The following is an 8,970-nucleotide window of genomic DNA, read 5'->3' as shown; positions in this document are numbered from 1 at the left end:
GCTTGTTACTGGCGTTCAGTGCCAGCTTTCCTCAGGGCATATTCCTAGCGTTCAAATACCAGGATGTTGCTTGTTTCTGGCGTTCAGCGCCAGATCCATGCTCTGTTCTGGCATTGAACGCCAGCCAGATGCTCCTTACTGGCATTTAAACGCCAGTATGTCCTTCCTCCAGAGTGTGATTTTTCTTCTGCTATTTTTTATTCTATTTTTAATTTTAATATTTTTTTTCGTGACTCCACATGATCATGAACCTACTAAAACACAAAATACAATTAAATAAAAATAAAATTAGATAAATAAAAATCGGGTTGCCTCCCAACAAGCGCTTCTTTAATGTCAATAGCTTGACAGTGGGCTCTCATGGAGCCACACAGGTAATCGGGTCAATGTTGTATAGTCCCAACACCAAACTTAGAGTTTGGTTGTGGGGATTCAACACCAAATTTAGAGTTTGGTTGTGGCCTCCCAACACCAAACTTAGAGTTTGACTGTGGGGGCTCTATTTGACTCTGTAATGAGAGAAGCTCTACATGCTTACTCTCCCTTGTTATAGAAGGATAGCCGTGTGCCTTAAACACAAGGTAGTCCCCATTCAATTGAAGGACTAATTCTCCTCTGTTAACATCTATCACAGCTTCTGCTGCGGCTAGAAAAGGTCTTCCAAGGATGATGCATTCATCTTCCTCCTTCTTAGTGTCTAAGATTATGAAATCAGTAGGAATGTAAAGGCCTTTAACCTTTACCAACACGTCCTCTACTAATCCATAAGCTTGTCTTACTGACTTGTCTGCTTCTAGTTCACTAATGAGCAAGGGAGGTTCACCTTCCCAAGTCTCATTACCAAACAACTTGGCATTCAGCTTCATGATGGCTCCTAGATATTGAGCAACTTGCTCTCCAGTCACATCTTCATCCTCTTCTGAGGAAGAATAGTCTTCAGAGCTCATGAATGGCAGAAGGATATTTAGTGGAATCTCTATGGTCTCTATATGAGCCTCAGATTCCTTTAGAACCTCAATAGGAACTCCTTCTTATTTGAGAGACGTCCCAGGAGGTCTTCCTCACTAGGATTTTCGTCATTATCCTCCCTTATGCATTCGGCCATATTGATTACATCAATGGCCTTGCACTATCCTTTTGGATTTTCTTCTGTATTGCTTGGGAGAATACTAGGAGGAGTTTCAGTGACTTTCTTACTCAGCTAGCCCACTTGTGCCTCCAAATTTCTGATGGAGGACCTTGTTTCACTCATGAAACTTAAAGTGGCCTTAGATAGATCAGAGACTAAATTTGCTAAATTAGAGGGGCTCTGCTCAGAATTCTCTGTCTGTTGCTGAGAAGATGATGGAAAAGGCTTTTTATTGCTTAGCCTGTTTCTTCCACCATTATTAAAGCCTTGTTGAGGCTTTTGTTGATCCTTCCATGAGAAATTTGGATGATTTCTCCATGATGAATTATAGGTGTTTTCATAAGGTTCACCCATGTAATTTACCTCTGCTATTGCAGGGTTCTCAGGATCATAAGCTTCTTCAGAAGCTGACTCTTTAGTACTGTTGGATGCATTTTGCCATCCATTCAGACTTTGAGAAATCATGTTGACTTGCTGATTCAACACTTTGTTCTGAGCCAATATGGCATTCAGAGCATCAATTTCAAGAACTCCCTTCCTCTAAGGCGTCCCATTATTCACAGAATTCCTCTTAGAAGTGTAAATGAATTGGTTATTTGCAACCATGTCAATAAGTTCTTGAGCTTCTGCAGGTGTTTTCTTTAAGTGAATGGATCCACCTGCAGAATGGTCCAATGACATTTTGGAAAACTCAGATAGACCATAATATAATATATTTAATATGGTCTATTCTGAAAACATGTCAAAAGGACACTTTTTGGTCATCTGCTTGTATCTTTCCCAAGCTTCATAGAGTGATTCACCATCTTTTTGCTTGAAGGTCTGAACATCCACTCTAAGCTTGCTCAACTTTTGAGGAGGAAAGAATTTATCCAAGAAGGCCATGACCAGCTTATCCCAGGAGTCCAGGCTATCTTTAGGTTGTGAGTCCAACCATGTTCTAGCTCTATCTTTTACAGCAAAAGGGAAAAGCATGAGCCTGTAGACTTCAGGATCTACTCTATTCGTCTTAACAGTCTCACAAATCTGCAAGAACTCAGTTAAAAACTGATAAGGATCTTCAGATGGAAGTCCATGAAACTTGCAGTTCTGTTGCATCAAAGCAACTAATTGAGATTTTAGCTCAAAATTGTTTGCTCCAATGGCAGGAATTGAGATGCTTCTTCCATCAAACTTGGACGTTGGTTTAGTGAAATCACCAAGCATCCTCCTTGCATTATTGTTGTTGGGTTCGGTTGCCATCTTCTTCTCTTGTTCAAAAATTTCAGAAAGGTTGCCTCTGGATTGTTGTAATTTAGCTTCTCTTAGTTTTCTTTTCAGAGTCCCTTCAGGTTCTGGATCAGCTTCAACAAAGATGCCTTTTTCCTTATTCCTGCTCATACGAAAGAGAAGAGAAAAAGAAAAAGGAAGAGGAATCCTCTATATCTGGACAAAGAGGATCCTTATTATTAGTAAAAGAAGAAAGTAAAAGAAGAAAGGAATCAAACAACGAGTAGTTGTCAATCACAATCAATCCCCGGCAGCAGCGCCAAAAACTTGGTGCGGAATTTACAACCACAAACTAACCGGCAAGTGCACCGGGTCGTGCGAAGTAGTACCTCAGGTGAATAAGGGTCGAGCCCATGAGAATTGATGGACTAAGCAACAATAGTTAATTAATTTACTTAGTTAGACAAACAAAAAATGGTTTTGAGAGTTCAAAAAGCATTAAACAGGAAACTCAGAATATCAGAAGACGGGCAATAAATTAGTTGGGAATAAAATCTGGAGAAAGTAGTTAAGGCTTCAGAGTTATCTATTTTCCGGATTGACTTTTCTTATTAATTTATTTTAATCATGCAAGATTTAATTCCTGTCAAACCATATATGACTAAACCCTAATTCCTTAGACTTTTTTAGTCTCCTCTAAAATTCATCAACCGCCAACTCCTTGGTCAATTTATTCTAATTAGAGGTGCAGTTTAATTCTAGTTATTATTTCACAAAAATTCTAATTATCTAAATATAAGAGGATAATATGTCACGTATCCCGTTAAGTCCAGATAATTAGAATTTAGGAGAAATTGTTTTTAAGCTGTTGTTCAAGTAAAGAGCTTTTCCACGTTATACCAGAACTCAATTAGAAAGAGGGTCATACTTCCGTTCCACACAATTTCATAAAATAACGAATGAAAACAATTCTTGAAATATAAATCAGTACATAAATTAAAATAGAAAAAACAAGCAACAGAATCAATCCATACAATAGACAGAGCTCCTAACCTTAACAGTAGAGGTTTAGTTGCTCATGGTTTAGAGTAGAAACTAGGATTTTGGTAAACTATAAATTTTTGGGATGAGATGGAATAATCCCCAGAAGAAAAGTTTCTTCTTTTTATATCTAATCCTAATTTATTTAAAATCTATTTTCTAAAATTAAAATAATATCTTTTCCTATTTTAAAATAAAATTTAAATTTAATTCAGAATTAATTAACAATCCATGTGAACCTTGTAAGCGTGGGGACCACTTGGCTTCACTAGGATCCACGCCTAACTTGGGGAATAACTGTGCCTTACTTGAGGAATGCTGGGAGTTTTGGCGTGTTGAACTCACATGGTGCACCTTACTTGAAGATTTGGGCGCCTAACTTGAAGAATGGAGTGCTACGTTGTGTGTTGTTGTTATGCTTGGCGCCTAACTTGAGAAGAAGTTAGCATCCAACACCATTAGAATCTAGAAGTATAGACTATTATATATCATTGGAAAGCTCTAGAAGTTGGCATCCAACACCATTAGAATCACGTCCATTGGACCTCTATAGCTTGAGATATTCATGTTTGAGTGTAGAGAGGTCAGGGTTGAGAACATCATTCGTCTTCTTCTCTTTCTCTGCGGAAACTCCATCGAATCCATTTGAATGCTACCTAAAATAAACAGAATTGTACACGACTCAAAGTAGCATCCATAGTGGCTAAAAAATAATTAATCACTAGGAAAAGATAGGAAAGATGCTCACGCATCAAAAAGCTACCTACAATGGTAACTCAAATCACTTATTAATCAAAGCTAAAAAAGAGTGGAAAGAGTTTACCATGGTGGGGTGTCTCCCACCTAGCACTTTTATTTTAAGTCCTTAAGTTGGACATTTGGGAAGCTCTTTGTCTTGGTGGCTTATGCTTGTATTCATCCTTGAATCTCCAAGGATCTTTGTTTCTCAATCGGTTGATGATGAGCGGATAATTTATACGCTTTTTGGCATTATTTTTAGGTAGTTTTTAGTAGGATCTAGCTACTTTTAGGGATGTTTTCATTATTTTTTATGCTAAATTCAAATTTCTGGACTTTACTATGAGTTTGTGTGTTTTTCTATAATTTCAAGTAATTTCTGGCTGAAATTGAGGGACCTGAGCAAAACTCTGATAAAAGGCTGACAAAGGACTGCTGATGTTGTTGGATTCTGACCTCCCTGCACTCGAAATGGATTTACTGGAGCTACAGAACTTCAAATGGGGCACTCTCAACGGCGTTGAAAAGTAGACATCCAGAGCTTTCCAATAATATATAATAGTTTATACTTTATTCGAGATTAGATGACGTAAACTGGTGCTCAACGCAGTTCTATGCTGCATTCTGGAGTCAAACGCCAGAAACACGTCACGAACCAGAGTTGAACGCCAAAAACACGTTACAACTTGGCGTTCAACTCCAAAATAAGCCTCAGCTCGTGTAAAGCTCAAGCTCAGCCCAAGCACACACCAAGTGGGCCCCAGAAGTGGATTTCTGCATCAATTACTTACTTTTGTAAACCCTAGTAGCTAGTCTAGTATAAATAGGACTTTTTACTATTGTATTCAGTGTCTTTTGATTGTAAGGTCTTTGATTGTAAGGTATTTTGACCATTCGGACCTCTGATCACGTTTGGGGGCTGGCCATTCGACCATGCCTGAACCTTCATCACTTATGTATTTTCAACGGTGGAGTTTCTACACACTATAGATTAAGGGTGTGGAGCTCTGCTGTACCTCAAGTTTTAATGCAATTACTACTATTTTCTATTCAATTCATCTATTCCTATTCTAAGATATTCGTTGCACTTCAACATGATGAATGTGATGATTCGTGACACTCATCATCATTCTCACCTATGAACACGTGACTGGCAACCACTTCCGTTCTACCTCAGACCAGGCGCATATCTCTTGGATTCCTTAATTAGAATCTTCGTGGTATAAGCTAGATTGATGGCGGTATTCATGAGAATCCAGAAAGTCTAAACCTTATCTGTGGTATTCCGAGTAGGATTCAGGGATTGAATGACTGTGACGAGCTTCAAACTTGCGATTGTTGGGCGTGATGACAAACGCGAAAGAATCTGATTCTATTCCAACATGATCGAGAACCGACAGATGATTAGCCGTGCCGTGACAGAGCATTTGGACCTTTTTCACTGAGAGGATGAGATTTAGCCATTAACAATGGTGATGCCCTACATATAGCTTGCCATGGAAAGGTATAGAAAGATTGAAGGAAGGCAGTAGGAAAGCAGAGATCCAACAGGGACAAGCATCTCCATACACTTATCTGAAATTCCCACCATTGAATTACATGAGTAACTCTATCTTTATTTTCTGCTTTTTTTACTATTCGAAAACTCCATAACATTTATTATCCTCCTAATTGAGATTTACAACATGACCATAGCTTGCTTCATACCAACAATCTCCGTGGGATCGACCCTTACTCACGTAAGGTATTACTTGGATGACCCAGTGCACTTGCTGGTTAGTTGTGCAAAGTTGTGACTAAGTGTGATTCACGTTTGAGAGCGCTACCAAGTTTTTGGTACCATTGTTGATGATCACAATTTCGTGCACCAAGTTTTTGGCGTCGTTGTCGGGGATTGTTCGAATTACAATTACGTGCAACCACAGTGCCAACTTTTTTTGATCCGGCAACAGCACCATGTTTTTGGCGCCATTGGCGGGGATTGTTCGATTTTGGACAACTGACGGTTCATCTTGTTGCTCAGATTAGGTAATTTTCTTTTTATTTTCTTTTCAAAAAATTTTCAAAAATATTTTTCAAAGTTTTTCCCTTTGTTTTCAAAAATTATTCCAAAATTTTTAAGAATGAGTTCTAGAGTTTTATAGTAACATGTTGAAGCCTGACTGGCTGTAAAGCCATATCCAAATCCTTTTGGATTGAGGCTTCCACTTGTCAACATAACGGGTATGTATATGGAGTTGGATGAAATATCAGCTGTTGCATGCCTGATTTATATCTTCTAAAGCTGGCTGGCTATTAAGCCGTGCCCAACCCTTGGATTGGAGCTTTAGACTAACATTGAAAGATTCCTGGAATTCTTATTAAAAATTTTTGAATCTCTTAATTTCTTTTCCTATATGTTTTTTCGAAAAAAATAAAAGAAAATACAAAAAAATCATAAAATCATAAAAACCAAAAATATTGTGTTCTTGTTTGAGTTTTGTGTCATGTTTTAAGTTTGGTGTCAATTGCATATTTATCTTGTCCTTGCATTTTTCGAAAATTCATGCATTCATAGTGTTCTTCATGATCTTCAAGTTGTTCTTGGTAAGTCTTCTTGTTTGATCTTAATGTTATCTTGTTTTGTATCTTTTATTGTTTTTCATGTGCATCTTTGCATTCATATTGTCTAAGCATTAAAGATTTCTAAGTTTGGTGTCTTGCATGTTTTCTTTACATCAAAAATTTTTCAAAAAATATGTTCTTGATGTTCATCATGATCTTCAAAGTATTCTTAGTGTTCATCTTGACATTCATAGTGTTCTTGCATGCATCATGTGTTTTGATTCATAATTTTTATGTTGTGAGTCATTTTTGTTGTTTTTCTCTCTCATAATAAAAAAATTCAAAAATAAAAAAATATCTTTTCCTTCTTTTTTCTCTCAAAATTTCGAAAATTTGGGTTGACTTAGTCAAAAAAATTTTAAATTTAGTTGTTTCTTGTAAGTCAAGTCAAATTTTCAATTTTAAAAATCTTATCTTTTCAAAATCTTGATTCAAAAATTTGAAGTTTGTTACTTTCTTGTTAAGAAAGGTTCAATCTTTAAATTCTAGAATCATATCTTTTAGTTTTTTTTTTAGTTAAGTAATTAATTTTAATTTTAAAAATTAAATCTTTTCTAACCATATCTTTTTAATCATATCTTTTCATTTTATCTTTTATATCATATTTTTTTTCAAAATTTTATCTTTTTTTTAAATTTGATTTTAAAATATCTTTTCTAACTTCTTATCTTCTTATCTTTTGAAATCTTTTTCAACTAACTAATTAACTTTTTGTTTGTTTCTTATCTTTTTCAAAACCACCTAACAACTTTTCTCTCTCTAATTTTCGAAAATACCTCCCTCTTTTTCAAAATTTCTTTCTTTAATTAATTAATTGTTTTAAATTTTAATTTTAATTTTATTTCTTATCTTTATTTTTCGAAAATCATTTAACTCCTTTTTAAAAATTTATTTTCGAAAATTTCTCCCTCTCTCATATTATTCTATATATTCATTCATTTACTAACACTTTTCTTCATCTCAAATCACTGCCCTTATCCTCACCCTTGTGTTTGGATTCTCCTTTCTTTATCCCCTTTCTTCTTCTACTAATAATAAGGAACCTCTTTACTGTGACATAGAGGATCTCTCTTCTTTTTCTGTTCTCTTCTCTTTCATATGAGCAGGAAGAAGGAAAAGACATTCTTGTTGAAGCTGATCCAGAACCTGAAAGGACTCTGAAGAGGAAACTAAGAGAAGCTAAATTACAACAATCCAGAGACAACATTGCTGAAATTTTCGAACAAGAAAAGGAGATGGCAGCCGAACCCAACAACAATAACGCAAGAAGGATGCTTGGTGATTATACTACACCTACTTCCAAGTTTGATGGAAGAAACATCTCAATTCCTGCCATTGGAACAAACAATTTTGAGCTGAAACCTCAACTAGTTGCTCTAATGCAACAGAACTGCAAGTTTCATGGACTTCCATCAAAAGATTCCTACCAGTTTTTAACTGAATTCTTGCAGATCTGTGAGACTTTTAAGACTAATGGAGTAGATCCTGAAGTCTACAGGCTCATGCTTTTCCCTTTTGCTATAAGAGACAGAACTAGAGCATGGTTGGACTCTCAACCTAAAGATAGCTTGGACTCCTGGGATAAGCTGGTCACGGCCTTCTTGGCTAAGTTCTTTCCTCTTCAAAAGCTGAGCAAGCTTAGAGTTGATGTTCAGACCTTCAAACAAAAAGATGGTGAATCCATCTATGAAGCTTGGGAAAGATACAAACAGATGACCAAAAGATGTCCTTCTGACATGTTTTCAGAATGGACCATGATAGATATATTCTATTATGGTCTATCTGAGTTCTCTAAGATATCATTGGACCATTCTGCAGATGGATCCATTCACCTAAAGAAAACGCCTGCAGAAGCTCAAGAACTTATGGACATGGTTGCAAATAACCAGTTCATGTACACTTCTGAGAGGAATTCCGTGAATAATGGGACGCCTCAAAGGAAGGGAGTTCTTGAATCTGAATGCCATTTTGGCTCAGAACAAAATATTGACTCAGCAAGTCAACATGATTTCTCAAAGTCTGAATGGATGGCAAAATGCATCCAACAGTACTAAAGAGGCATCTTCTGAAGAAGGAGCTTATGATCTTGAGAACCCTGCAATAGCAGAAGTAAATTATATGAGTGAACCTTATGGAAACACCTATAATTCATCATGGAGAAATCATCCAAATTTCTCATGGAAGGATCAACAAAAGCCTCAACAAGGCTTTAATAATGGTGGAAGAAATAGGCTCAGCAATCTCAAGCT

General features: G+C 36.4%; 1 non-coding gene across 1 annotated transcript; it reads right to left on the bottom strand.

Moving 5' to 3' along the window:
• Positions 1–8,355: 8,355 nt before the first annotated feature.
• Positions 8,356–8,459, bottom strand: LOC127746096 (small nucleolar RNA R71). Its single transcript, XR_008007716.1, has one exon. It is a non-coding gene; the product is annotated as a small nucleolar RNA R71 (small nucleolar RNA).
• Positions 8,460–8,970: the final 511 nt, after the last annotated feature.

Source organism: Arachis duranensis, chromosome 3 (assembly GCF_000817695.3).
Source record: "Arachis duranensis cultivar V14167 chromosome 3, aradu.V14167.gnm2.J7QH, whole genome shotgun sequence".
NCBI lineage: Eukaryota > Viridiplantae > Streptophyta > Magnoliopsida > Fabales > Fabaceae > Arachis > Arachis duranensis.
This window is presented reverse-complemented; position numbering and strand designations above follow the sequence as displayed.